Below are 15,043 nucleotides of genomic sequence, written 5' to 3' on the forward strand. Positions count from 1 at the left end.
CCTGCTACTGTAGTCAAATACTCTCGCTGTGAAGGCCAACATGCCATTTGCCTTCTTCACCGCCTGTTGTACCTGCATGCCGACCTTCAGTGACTGATGTACCATGACACCCAGGTCTCGTTACATCAAGAGGCCAGAATTGGAGGAGCGCAGATCAATTAAAGCTACAGGTTAATTGTCTACTTACACTCAGCATCGGGCTGGGGCACCGTGGAATCCTCGCTTTCAAAAGCGTTTTGGGGGAGGGAAATGAAGGGACAAAATCGAATTCAAAAAACATTGCTCGAGTTCCCAGGTGAGATCTCGATCAGAGGTTTCAGCGGAGGGAAAGTGAGTCGAGCCATAAAAGGACTTGCATTTGTACTATACCTTTCACCAGCTCATGACATCCCACAGCGCTTCACAGCCAATTAAGTACTTTTAGAGTGTAGTCACTGTTGTAATGTGGGAAACACGGTAGCCAATCCGTGCACAGGAAGCTCCCAGACACAGCAATTAAATAAATGACCAGATCATCAGTTTTCTAGGTGCTTGCGAAGGGATAAATATCAGCCAGTACACTATGCTCTTCACATGAACCCTTGGATTGTTTATGTCCACCTGAGGGGGCAGACGGGGCCTCGGTTTAACATCTCATCCGAAGTACTGCCCCTCCGACAGTCCGGCGCTCCCTCAGCGGCACTGCGGCGCTCGCTCAGTGCTGCCCCTCCGACAGTGCGGCGCTCGCTCAGTGCTGCCCCTCCGACAGTGCGGTGCTGCCCCAGCGCTGCCCCTCCGACAGTGCGGAGCTCCCTCAGCGCTGCCCCTCCGACAGTGCGGCGCTCCCTCAGCGATGCCCCTCCGACAGTGCGGTGCTGCCCCAGCGCTGCCCCTCCGACAGTGCGGAGCTCCCTCAGCGCTGCCCCTCCGACAGTGCGGCGCTCCCTCAGCACTGCCCCTCCGACAGTGCGGAGCTCGCTCAGTGCTGCCCCTCCGACAGTGCGGCGCTGCCCCAGCCCTGCCCCTCCGTCAGTGCGGCGCTCCTTCAGCACTGCGCCTCCGACAGTGCGGCGCTCCCTCAGCACTGCCCCTCCGACAGTGCGGCGCTGCCCCTCCGACAGTGCGGTGCTCCCTCAGCGCTGCCCCTCCGACAGTGCGGAGCTCGCTCAGTGCTGCCCCTCCGACAGTGCGGTGCTGCCCCAGCGCTGCCCCTCCGACAGTGCGGAGCTCCCTCAGCGCTGCCCTTCGACAGTGCGGCGCTCCCTCAGCACTGCCCCTCCGACAGTGCGGCGCTCCCTCAGCACTGCCCCTCCGACAGTGCGGCGCTCCCTCAGCACTGCCCCTCCGACAGTGCGGCGCTCCCTCAGCGCTGCCCCTCCGACAGTGCGGCGCTCCCTCAGCGCTGCCCCTCCGACAGTGCGGTGCTCCCTCAGCACTGCCCCTCCGACAGTGCGGCGCTCCCTCAGCACTGCCCCTCCGACAGTGCGGCGCTCCCTCAGCGCTGCACTGGGAGCGTGGGCTTGGATTGTGTGCTCAAATCTCGGAGTAGGGACTCGAACCCACGAGCTTCAGATTCGCAATCGAGAGTGCAGACCCACTGAGCCACATGAGCCGGCAATTGGACAGACGGGAAAAAGGATGTCAAACGTCAGCTGCTATGCTCAGTCCGACAATCGGTGCGAGGGAAATCGTGTGCGACCCGGGGAACACCCGAAGAGAGGGGCAAAATTATTTTATTTTTAATAATCGTGAATGGGTGGAGGGGGGGGAAGAATCATCATTATAGGTGGTCCCTGGAACGAGGATGACTTGCTTCCACATGGGTTCACAGATGTTTCAGTGAAGGACCCGATGTTCCAGTCCTGAACTCCAAATGAGGGGGTGGAAGATGCCTGTGCGTGGATTTTTTTAACGTGGGGTGGCCGTTGCACATCAGCCACCACACGGGGCTTGACAGAGCGAGGTCTTTATCCAGTGGCAAGGGTTAACCAGGACGACAGGAGACCTGCTCTGCTGCACGGACCTAGTGTGCGCACATATCGCAGTGTGGGCTGGGCCCGTGCTGCCCCCGGGCCCTCGCACGATCTCTCGCTGCTCCTCCAGCACAAAAACACTCGCCGCACCTCCGCCACACCAAACGTTCGGCGAAACCTCCGTCACGATCACCCACCGAATCTCAGCCACGATCCCTCATCACTCCTCCGCCCCGATCACTCGGCGCAAGTCCGCCACGACCTTCCCGCTCCTCTGCTGTACCAGGGCCCCGCCGATGATCCTGCCCACGCTCCAATCGGCGACCTGGCTCCTGATGACGTCAGACCCAGTCGCCCACCTCGAAGTCGTCGCACATTTGTATCGGCTCGCGGTACCCAAACCACGGCCAAACATATGTTTTGTATAAATTCAATGTCAATCTTCACTCTTGTACTCTATTTCTAAAACTCTAAATTAATATAAACTGAAGGGCAGCAGTCACCCACCCTCAGCACGTTGCAGAGCAGCACGAGCTGGCAACTCCTCATCATTCTCCCCGTCACGTGGAGCACAATGTGCAGGTGACTGAGGCAATGTTGGTGTTCAAAGATTAACAATCAGTCCCTCGCACTAGTCGCTGTGCATTCATTCCACTCTCGCCACGTCAGGCCACGCTGCACAGTACATTTAACCCGCAGCAACCTCGCTGGTGCCTTGGCTGCTGAGATTGGAGCAATAATCCGGCCGACACCCCCAGTGCAGTGCTGAGGGAGCGCCGCACTGTCGGAGGGGCAGTACTGAGGGAGCGCCGCACCGTCGGGGGGGCAGGGCTGAGGGAGCGCCGCACTGTCGGAGGGGCAGTACTGAGGGAGCGCCGCACCGTCGGGGGGGCAGGGCTGAGGGAGCGCCGCACTGTCGGAGGGGCAGTACTGAGGGAGCGCCGCACCGTCGGAGGGGCAGTGCTGAGGGAGCGCCGCACTGTCGGAGGGACAGTACTGAGGGAGCGCCGCACCGTCGGAGGGGCAGTGCTGAGGGAGCGCCGCACTGTCGGAGGGGCAGTGCTGAGGGAGCGCCGCACTGTCGGAGGGACAGTACTGAGGGAGCGCCGCACTGTCGGAGGGGCAGTGCTGAGGGAGCGCCGCACCGTCGGAGGGGCAGTACTGAGGGAGCGCCGCACCGTCGGAGGGGCAGTGCTGAGGGAGCGCTGCACTGTCGGAGGGACAGTACTGAGGGAGCGCCGCACCGTCGGGGGGGCAGTGCTGAGGGAGCGCCGCACCGTCGGAGGGGCAGTGCTGAGGGAGCGCCGCACTGTCGGAGGGGCAGTACTGAGGGAGCGCCACTGAGGGAGCGCCGCACCGTCGGGGGGGCAGTGCTGAGGGAGCGCCGCACCGTCGGGGGGGGCAGTGCTGAGGGAGCGGCGCACCGTCGGAGGGGCAGTGCTGAGGGAGCGCCGCACCGTCGGAGGGGCAGGGCTGAGGGAGCACCGCACCGTCGGAGGGGCAGTACTGAGGGAGCGCCGCACTGTCGGAGGGGCAGTGCTGAGGGAGCGCCGCACTGTCGGAGGGGCAGTGCTGAGGGAGCGCCGCACCGTCGGAGGGGCAGTGCTGAGGGAGCGCCGCACTGTCGGAGGGGCAGTGCTGAGGGAGTGCCGCACTGTCGGAGGGGCAGTGCTGAGGGAGCGCCGCACCGTCGGAGGGGCAGTGCTGAGGGAGCGCCGCACTGTCGGAGGGGCAGTACTGAGGGAGCGCCGCACTGTCGGAGGGGATGTCTTTCAGAAAAGACGTTAAACCGAGGCCCCATCTGCTCTTTCAGGTGGACGTCTATTTCGAAGAGCAGGGGAGTTCTCCCCGGTATCCTGGGGCCAATATTTATCCCTCAATCAACATCGCTAAAACAAGATGATCTGGGTCATTATCACATTGCGGTTTGTGGGAGCTTGCTGTACACAAATTGGCTGCTGCATTTCCTACATTACTACATTCCAAAAAGTACTTCATTGGCTGTAAATCGCTTTGGAACGTCCTGGGGTAGTGAAAGGTGCTATACAAATGCAAGGCTTTCTTTTTCTGAAGGCAGAGTGATTGAGCCGTGTGGGTCAGAGACGGGCGAAGGTTTGACTTCCAGGTCTGCGGAGAGTGAGCTATGGATGGTGCTATGATTGACCTCAGAGCCCGTGGGTTTAGAAGATAAATTAAATAAGCCCAGGGAAGAGAGAATTTTTTTTAAACAGTGAGAGTTGGTGTTCAGAGGGACCTGGGTGTCCTTGTACACCAATCACTGAAAGTTAACATGCAGGTACAGCAAGCAATTAAGAAAGCAAATGGTATGTTGGCCTTTATTACAAGAGGATTTGAGTATAAGAGTAAAGATGTCTTGCTGCAATTATACAGGGCCCTGGTGAGACCACACCTGGAGTATTGTGTACAGTTTGGGTCTCCTTACCCGAGGAAGGATATACTTGCCATAGAGGGAGTGCAACGAAGGGTCACCAGACTGATTCCTGGGATGGGGGGATTGTCCTATGAGGAGAGATTGAGCAGACTAGGCCAATATTCTCTGGAGTTTAGAAGAATGAGAGGTGATCTCATTGCAATGTACAAAAGTCTTAAAGGGCTTGACAGGGTAGATGCAGGGAGGATGTTTCCCCCCGGGCTGGGGAGTCTAGAACCAGGGGTCACAGTCTCAGGATAAGGGGTCAGCCATTTAGGACTGAGATGAGGAGAAACTTCTTCACTCAGAGGGTGGTGAATCTTTGGAATTCTCTGCACCAGAGGGCTGTGGAGGCTCAGTCGTTGAGTATATTCAAGATAGAGATGATAGATTTTTGGATATTGAGGGAATCAAGGGATATGGGGATTGGGCAGGAAAGTGGAGCTAAGGTCGAAGATCAGCCGTGATCTTACTGAATGGCAGAGCAGGCTCGAGGGGTCGAATGGCCCACTCCTGCTCCTCATTCTTATGTTCTTATCTGGACATCGGGTAAAGGAAGACAATAAGGCCCTGTCCGATATGTACGCATTTATACACACCCGTGTCACACAATAACTTGGCTTTAACATACGACCCAAGGTGCTTCACAGGGCATTATTGAACTAAATTTGACAACAAGCCACATAAGGAGATATTAGAACAGGCTTAGTCAAAGAAGAAGGTTTTAAAGGAGAGAGACGGAGAGGTTTAGTGAGGGAACTCCAGAGCTTGGGGCCCAGGCAGCTGAAGGCACGGCCGTTAATGGTAGAAATCGGGAAATGAGCAGGAGGCCAGAATTAGAGGAGCGCAGAGATCTCGGAGGGGTTGTGGGGCTGGAGGAGGTTACAGAGATAGGGAGGGGGCGAGGCCGCAGAGGGATTTGAACACGTGGACGAGAATTTTTAAAATGGAGGCATTGCCGGACTGGGAGCCAATGTCAGTCAGCGAGCACAGGGAGGGTGATGGGTGAGCGGGATTCGGTGCGAGTTAGGGCACGGGTGCAGGAAGTTAACTTGCACCTTCGGGATTGTACCCCAGAGATAGCACCTTCAGGAAAGGATAGAAGAGAAAGTGAGAAAAAATTTTAAAAAACAGATTGGCTGGTTAGGCCAAATGCTATTTTCACTGTTCCCCGAGAATTCTTATGATATAATTGCTGCAATGCGATTGAATGATGATCGACAGCTGAGTGGCAGTAAGCCACCATCGCGGACATAAGATGGGTGAAAGAGTGTCACCACACAGTGACCTAACCGAGGGACGCATGTACTGAGGTTCCCGTCACCTGACCTCACATCGGGACAGGCGCCTGCGATCGTCACACCTGGCATTGCTAACAACGCATGGCTTCTGAAAGCACCGCGATTAAAAATAAATGTTCCGTGAGTCACAGTGCGGACTAATTAAATTAGCTCTCAAGATAACAGCGCATCGCAGACTATCGTTGAAAGTATTTTTAGAATTAAGCTGAACATACTAACAAGTCCTGTCTCCGCAGTCTGAGCCCGAGTCAAGAGGAAACAAATTGAAAGCCAGCTTCAAATTTGAACGCAACATCTAGGCGGACACGCCAACACTGCACCGAGTGCCACTAGGCTGGAAGTGTCAGCTGTCAGAGACATAAAATCAAGTCTGTCTGTAATGTCCTGTAGTGGTTCAGTGGGTAGCACTCTCGCCCGAGTCAGAAGGTCGTGGGTTCAAGTCCCACTCCAGAGACTTGAGCACATAAATCCAGGCTGACACTCCTAGTGCAGTACTGAAGGAGGGCCGCACTGTCGGAGGGGCGGCGCTGAGGGAGCGCCGCACTGTCGGAGGGGCGGCGCAGAGGGAGCGCCGCACTGTCGGAGGGGCGGCGCAGAGGGAGCGCCGCACTGTCGGAGGGGCGGCGCAGAGGGAGCGCCGCAATGTCGGAGGGGCGGCGCAGAGGGAGCGCCGCACTGTCGGAGGGGCGGCGCAGAGGGAGCGCCGCACTGTCGGAGGGGCGGCGCAGAGGGAGCGCCGCACTGTCGGAGGGGCGGCGCAGAGGGAGCGCCGCACTGTCGGAGGGGCGGCGCAGAGGGAGCGCCGCACTGTCGGAGGGGCGGCGCAGAGGGAGCGCCGCACTGTCGGAGGGGCGGTGCAGAGGGAGCGCCGCACTGTCGGAGGGGCCATCTTTCAGATGAGACTTTAAACCGAGGCCCCGTCTGCTCCCTCAGGTGGATGTTAAAGATCCCATGGCCACTATTTTGAAGAAGAGCAGGGGAGTTCTCCCCGGTGTCCTGGGACCAATATTTATCCCTCAATCAACACAACAAAAACAGATTATCTGGGTCATTATCACATTGCTGTATGTGGGAGCTTGCTGTGTGCAAAATTAGCTGCCGCATTTCCCATATTACAACAGTGACTACACTCCAAAAGTACTTCATTGGCTGTAAATCGCTTTGAGACGTCCGGTGAGCGTAAAAGGCGCTATATAAATGCAAGACTTTCTTTTTGTTCTGGTGGACGTTGGAAACCTTGACAATATCAGAAAGTTTTCCCAGTGCCCTGACCAACATTCCACCCTCAACTAACACCAAAGTGACGAATCGACTGGCCAATTATCGTGTTGTTTGTGGGACCTTGCTGTGCACAAATTGGTTGCTGTGTTAGTCGACAGCGACTAAGCCTCAGAAGTACTTCATTGGTCACGAAGAGCTTGGGGGGGGGGGGGGGGGCAACACTGAGGATGTGAAAGGACTACATAAATGTTCTTTTCTCGCGAGCAGGAGGCATAAACAAAGCTCCCAGTTGCGGCATCGGTGCAAGTCTTTCCATTCCACACGTACAGCATTGCATATAGGTCAACAGGAGATTTGGTAGAGGTGTTTAAAAATCAAGGAGCGTTTAAAACACTTACATTTATTTAGCGCCTTTCACGACCACCAGACATCACAAAGCACTTTACAGCCAATCAGATACTTTTTTGGAGTGTAGTCACTGTTGTAATGTGGGAAACGCGGCAGGCAATTTGCGCACAGCATGCGATAATGACCCAGATAATCTGTTTTAATGTGGTTGATTGAGGGATAAATATTGGCCCCAGGACACCGGGGAGAACCCCCCCTGCTCTTCTTCAAAATAGTGCCATGGGATCTTTTACATCCACCTGAAAGGGCAGACGGGGCCTCGGTTTAACGTCTCATCCAAAAGACGGCACCTCCGACAGTGCGGCGCTCCCTCAGTACTGCCCCTCCGACAGTGCGGCGCTCCCTCAGTACTGCCCCTCCGACAGTGCGGCGCTCCCTCAGCACTGCCCCTCCGACAGTGCGGCGCTCCCTCAGCACTGCCCCTCCGACAGTGCGGCGCTCCCTCAGCACTGTCCCTCCGACAGTGCGGCGCTCCCTCAGCACTGCACTGGGAATGTCAGCCTGGATTTATGTGCAGATAGAGTAACTAAAGAGAAACAGTTTCCTTTGGCTAAGGAACCAATAACCAGAGGGCACAGAGTTAAGGCAAGTAGCAAAAGAAGCAGAGTTGACACGAGTGGTTAGGATCTGGAATGCACTGCCTGATAGGCCAACGGATACAGATTCAATAGCAGCCTACAAAAAGGAATTGAAGAAATACTTGAAGAAATAATTGCAGGTATTATGGGGAAAAGGCTGGGGCAGACTCGAAGGGCAGAATGGCCTCCTTCTGTGCTTTTCTACAAGTCTATGTTCGCTACTTCAAATATGCTGACTTCATCTTCAATCGATATCAAAAGTGTGAATTTCCCTCACATTTCAGGTATCGCAGTTAAAGTGGCAAAGGTTTTTGTAAAAACTGGAAAGGCATGCAATTATTGTATGCCGGTGCTGGATAGTTACCAGCTTAGCTCTCCGTGTTGCTTCCTGCTGGTTTCTTCTGATCTGGAGTGGGTAATTTGCATGAAATTTGCAATCTCCAAACTTCCCCTCACCAAATGGCAATTTACCTGATTGAGGCCTTAAAGGGACAGGCCTCCTTAAACCCCACTCCGTCCCTACAGTAGAATACAGTGTGCATTACATGCCATGACACTCCGGTTATAAAATAGTGTTACATCCAGCTGAATGTCTCTCTCGCTGGCTCTATCTGAGGCTGAATCAGATCGTACACCTCAGCTTGCGAGCTGACTTGGAGCCGAGCTTCCGACCATATATCCGCTCCGTCGCCTGCTTTCAGCTCCGTAACGTCTCCCGACTCTGCCCCTGCCTCAGCTCATCCGCTGCTCAAACCCTCATCCGTCCCGTTGGTACATCAGGACTCGACTATTCCAACGCTCTCCTGACCTTGCACCCTCCATAAACTGAAGCTCATCCAAAACTCTGCTGCCTAACTCACACCGAGTCCCACTCACCCATCACCCCCTGTGCTCACTGCCTCCTGTCCTAACTCACACCGAGTCCCACTCACCCATCACCCTCTGTGCTCACTGACCTACATTGGCTCCCGGTCCAGCAACGCTTCCGTTTAAAATTCTCATCGTGGTGTTCAAATCCCTCCGTTGCCTCGCCCCTCCCTCTCTCTGGAACTTCTTCCAGCCCCACAACCCTCCCAGATCTCTGCGCTCCTCTAATTCTGGCCTCTTGCTCATCTCCCAATTTTCATTGTGCCGGTGGCCATGCCTTCAGCTGCCTGGGCCCCAAGCTCTGGAACTTCCTCCCGAAACCTCTCCGCCTCTCTCTTTCATCCTTTAAAACTCCTTAAAACCGACTTCTTTTCACCTGTCCTAATATCTCTATGTGGCTCGGTTTCAAATTTTATTTGATAACGCTCCGATGAAGCACCTTGGGACGTGTTACAATATTAAAGGCGCTATATAAATGCAGGTTGTCGTTGGATTATAAACAACATGGGAGATGTATATCTGTATCTGTAGTCAAACCATTATTTCTGTCTCCCTCTCTCTGTTCCAGTCTCTCTCTCCATCGTTGTCTCCCTATCTCTTCCCCCCCACCCCCCCACTCTCCCTCCGTCCCTCTTTTTCTGTCTCCCTATCTTTCCCTGTCCCAGTGTCCCTCCCTCCCCGCCCACCCCGGTCTCTCTTTTTCGCTCTCGGTCTACCGATCTCTACTGACCCTCTCTCCATGTCTCGTTTTCTCTGTCTCTCCATCTCTCCCTGTCCCCGTCGCGCTCCCTGCATCTTTTTCTGCTCGCTCGCCCCGACTCTTTGGCAGTATATCAGCTGTCGTGAAGTTATGAAGTTAGAACCTGTCTCGTGACAAACGCAATGAATTTCACTTTGGCAAACCAAAGTAAAACCTCAACAGATCAAAGTGGGTTCATTCCCCTGTTTCTGCTCCCCTGGACTCTCTCACACAGGCCTCCCACTGCCCTAGCTCATGTACTCGTCTTGTGTCCCTAAATCTGGCTCAATAGAAATGTTTCTGCAGCCTCCTCCGATAGCATCATCACAGAATCACAGAAATGTAGGAGGCCATTCGGCCCATCGTGTCCACGCCGGCCGACAAAGAGCCACCCAGCCTAATCCCACTTTCCCGCTCTAGGTCCGTAGCCCTGCAGGTTACGGCACTTCAGGTGCACGTCCAAGTACTTTTTAAATGTGGTGAGGGTTTCTGCCTCTACCACCCTTTCAGGCAGTGAGTTCCAGACCCCCACCACCCTCTGGGTGAAGACATTCCCCCTCAAATCCCCTCTAAACCGTCTACCAATTACTTTAAATCTATGCCCCCTGGTTGTTGACCCCTCTGCGAAGGGAAACAGGTCCGTCCTATCCACTCTATCCAGGCCCCTCATAATTTTATACACCTCAATCAGGTCTCCCCTCAGCCTCCTCTGTTCCAAGGAAAACAACCCCAGCCTATCCAATCTTTGCTCATAGCTAAAATTCTCCAGTCCAGGAAACATCCTCGTAAATCTCCTCTGTACCCTCTCTAGTTTAAACTAGCTTGGCAGTTGGCAGGGGGATGGGAACCTGAGAACAGATTCAGTAGGGAGAGGAGTAAAGCTGAAATTAGAAAGCAAAAACAAAGAAAGTGAGTTTGAAGGAGAGAGGAAACAAACAGGAAAAAAGGGCAAAAAGACAAACTTAAAGGCACTTTGTCTAAATGCACGTAGCATTTGTAACAAAATAGATGAGTTGACGGCACAAATTGAGACAAATGGGTATGATCTGATCGCCATTACAGAGACGTGGTTGCAAGGTGACCAGGACTGGGAATTAAATATTCAGGGATACTTGACAATCCGGAAGGACAGACAGACAGGAAAAGGAGGTGGGGTAAAGGATGGAATCACTGCAATAGTGAGAAACGATATTGGCTCAAATGATCAGGATGTTGAAACAGTTTGGGTGGAAATAAGGAATAATAAGGGGAAAAAGTCACTGGTGGGCGTAGTCTATAGGCTCTCTAACATTAGCAACTCTGTTGGTCGGAGCATAAACCAGGAAATAGTGGGGGCTTGTGAAAAGGGAACAGCATTAATCATGGGTGATTTTAACCTCCATATTGATTGGACAAATCAAATTGGTCAGGGTAGCCTTGAGGAGGAGTTCATAGAGTGCGTAAGGGATGGGTTCCTTGAGCAGTATGTAACGGAACCAACCAGGGGGCAGGCTATCTCAGATCTGGTCCTGTGTAACGAGACAGGATTAATAAACAATCTCCTAGTAAAGGATCCCCTTGGAATGAGTGATCATAGCATGATTCTGAATTTGAAATTCAGATGGAGGGTGAGAAAGTTGGATCTCAAACCAGCGAACAAAGCTTAAATAAAGGAGACTACGAAGGTATGAGGGCAGAGTTGGGTAAAGTGGACTGGGAAAATAGATTAAAGTGTCGGACCATTGATGAACAGTGGTGTACATTTAAGGAGATATTTCACAACTCTCAAGAAAAATATATTCCAGTGAGGAGGAAAGGGTGTAAAAGAAGATAGCCATCCGTGGCTGGCTAAAGAAATAAAGGACAGTATCCAATTAAAAACAAGGGCATACAATGTGGCCAAAACTAGTGGGAGGACAGAAGACTGGGAAGCTTTTAAAAGCCAGCAAAGAATGATCAAAAAAATGATTAAGAAAGGGAAGATAGACTATGAAAGTAAACTAGCACAAAATATAAAAACAGATAGCAAGAGTTTCTATTGGTATATTAAAAAGGAAAAGAGTGGCTAAAGTAAATGTTGTCCCCTTAAGAGGACGAGACCGGGGAATTAGTAATGGGGAACATGGAGTTGGCAGAAACTCTGAACAAATATTTTGTATCAGTCTTTACGGTTTGTGGACACTAACAATATTCCAACAGTAGATAGTCAGGGGATAGGGGGAGGGAGGAACTTAACACAATCACAATCACTAAGGAGGTGGTACTCAGTAAGATAATGGGACTAAAGGCAGATAAATCCCCTGGACCTGATGGCTTGCATCCTAGGGTCTTAAGAGAAGTAGCAGCAGGGATAGTGGATGCATTGGTTGTAATTTACCAAAATTCCCTGGATTCTGGGGAGGTCCCAGCAGATTGGAAAACCGCAAATGTAACGACCCTATTTTAAATAGGAGGCAGACAAAAAGCAGGGAACTATAGACCAGTTAGCCTAACATCTGTGGTCGGGAAAATGTTGGAGTCCATTATTAAAGAAGCAGTAGCAGGACATTTGGAAAAACATAATTCGGTCAGACAGAGTCAGCATGGATTTATGAAGGGAAATCATGTTTGACAAATTTGCTGGAATTCTTTGAGGATGTAACAAACAGGGTGGATAAAGGGGAACCAGTGGATGTAGAAACATAGAAAATAGGTGCAGGAGTAGGCCATTCAGCCCTTCGAGCCCGCACCACCATTCAATAAGATCATGGCTGATCATTCCCTCACTACCCCTTTCCTGCTTTCTCTCCATACCCCTTGATCCCTTTAGCCGTAAGGGCCATATCGAACTCCCTCTTGAATATATTCAATGAACTGGCATCAACAACTCTCTGCGGTAGGGAATTCCACAGGTTAACAACTCTGAGTGAAGAAGTTTCTCCTCATCTCAGTCATAAATGGCTTACCCCTTATCCTTAGACTGTGTCCCCTGGTTCTGGACTTCCCCAACATCGGGAACATTCTTCCCGCATCTAACCTGTCCAATCCCGTCAGAATCTTGTAAGTTTCTATGAGATCCCCTCATCCTTCTAAACTCCAGTGTATTAAGGCCCAGTTGATCCAGTCTCTCCTCATATGTCAGTCTAGCCATCCCGGGAATCAGTCTGGTGAATCTTCGCTGCACTCTCTCAACAGCAGAACGTCTTTCCTCAGATTGGGCGATCAAAACTGAACATAATATTCCAGGTGAGACCTCACCAAGGCCCTGTGCAACTGCAGTAAGACCTCTCTGCTCCTGTACTCAAATCCACTAGCTATGAAGGTTAACGTACCATTTGCCTTCTTCACCGCCTGCTGTACCTGCATGTGGTGTATTTGGACTTCCAGAAGGCATTTGACAAGTGCCACATAAAAGGTTACTGCACAAGATAAAAGTTCACAGGGTTGGGGGTAATATATTAGCATGGATAGAGGATTGGCTAACGAACAGAAAACAGAGAGTCGGGATAAATGGTTCATTCTCGGGTTGGCAATCATTAACTAGTGGTGTGCCTCAGGGATCAGTGCTGGGACCCCAACTATTTACAATCTATATTAATGACGGAAGAAGGGACCAAGTGTAATGTAGCCAAGTTTACTGACGATACAAATATGGGAGGAAATGCAATGTGTGAGGAGGACACAAAATCTGCAAATGGACATAGACAGGTTAAGTGAGTGAGCAAAAATTTGGCAGATGGAGTATAATGTTGGAAAGTGTGAGGTTATGCACTTTAGCAGAAAAAAAATCAAAGAGCAAGTCATTATTTAAATGGAGAAAAATTGGCAAGTGCTGCAGTACAGCGGGACCTGGGGGTACTTGTGCATGAAACACAAAAAGTTAGTATGTAGGTACAGCAAGTGATCGGGAAGGCCAATAAAATCTTGGTCTTTATTGCAAAGGGGATGGAGTATAAAAGCAGGGAAGTCCTGCTACAGTTATACAGGGTATTGGTGAGACCACACCTGGAGTACTGCTTTTTCAGTTTTGATTTCCATATTTAAGAAACGATATACTTGCTTTGGAGGCAGTTCAGAGAAGGTTCACTCGGTTGGTTCCAGGGATGAGGGGGTTGACTTATCAGGAAAGGTTGAATAGGTTGTGCCTCTACTCACTGGAATTCAGAAGAATGAGAGGTGATCTTATAAAAACGTATAAGATTATGAGGGGACTTGACAAGGTGGATGCAGAGAGGATGTTTCCACTGATGGGGGAGACTAGAACTAGGGGGCATGATCTTAGAATAAGGGGCCGCCCATTTAAAACAGAGATGAGGAGAAATTTCTTCTCTGAGGGCTGTGAATCTGTGGAATTCGCTGCCTCAGAGAGCTGTGGAAGCTGGGTCATTGAGTAGATTTAAGATAGAGATAGACAGTTTCTTAACCAATAAGGGAATAAGGGGTTATGGGGAGCGGGCAGGGAAGTGGAGCTGAGTCCATGATCAGATCAGCCATGATCGTATTAAATGGCGGAGCAGGCTCAAGGGGCCAAATGGCCTCCTCCTGCTCCTATTTCTTATGCAATCAAGTCCTTCCTGTAATGCGGTGACCAGAACTGCACACAGTACTCTAGCTGTAGTCTAACTAGTGTTTTATACAGTTCAAGCATAACCCCCCCCTGCTCTTGCATTCTATTCTTCGGTTAATAAAGGCAAGCATTCCATATGCCTTCTTAACCACCTTATCTACCTTCAGGGATCTGTGGACCTGCACTCCCAGGTCCCTTTGTTCCTCTACACTTCTCAGTGTCCTACCATTTAATACATATTCCCTTGCCTTGTTAACCCTCCCCAAATGCACTACCTCACACTTCTGTGGATTGAATTCCATTTGCCACTGTTCTGCCCACCTGACCAGTTCCTGGATATACTCTCGGCTACTGCTGCTACTCGCACAGTCAGATAGAGACCGGGACTCGGATCAGGCAGCTCCATCTGCCAATGAGGACAGTTTATGAAAAAGAAAGACTTGCGTTTATATAGCGCCTTTCACGACCACCGGACGTCCCAAAGTGCTTTACAGCCAATGAGGTACAGTTTTGGAGTGTAGTCACTGTTGTAATGTGGAAAATGCAGCAGCCAATTTGCGCACAGCAAGCTCCCACAAACAGCAATGTGATAATGGCCCAGATCATCTGTGTTTTTGTTATGTTGATTGAGGTTTAAATATTGGCCCCGGGACACCGGGGAGAACTCCCCTGCTCTTCTTCGAAATAGTGCCGTGGGATCTTTTATGTCCACCTGAGAAGGGGCAGACAGAGCCTCGGTTTAACGTCTCATCTGAAAGACCAGACAGGGCCTCAGTTTAATGTCTCATCCGAAGGACAGCACCTCCGACAGTGCGGCGCTCCCTCAGCACTGCCCCTCCGACAGTGCGGCGCTCCCTCAGCACTGCCCCTCCGACAGTGCGGCGCTCCCTCAGCACTGCCCCTCCGACAGTGCGGCGCTCCCTCAGCACTGCACTGGGAGTGTCGGCCTGGATTTATGTGCTCAAGTCCCTGGAGTGGGACTCAAACCCATAAGCTTCTGACTCAGAGGCGAGTGTGCTAC

General features: G+C 51.9%; 1 protein-coding gene across 4 annotated transcripts in view; it reads right to left on the reverse strand.

The window, feature by feature from the left end:
* Window positions 1–15,043, reverse strand: part of LOC139232639 (arf-GAP domain and FG repeat-containing protein 1-like) — a 134,269-nt gene that overhangs the window by 107,835 nt on the left and 11,391 nt on the right. The window lies entirely within an intron of this gene.

The sequence above is a fragment of the Pristiophorus japonicus genome, chromosome 20 (assembly GCF_044704955.1).
Source record: "Pristiophorus japonicus isolate sPriJap1 chromosome 20, sPriJap1.hap1, whole genome shotgun sequence".
NCBI lineage: Eukaryota > Metazoa > Chordata > Chondrichthyes > Pristiophoridae > Pristiophorus > Pristiophorus japonicus.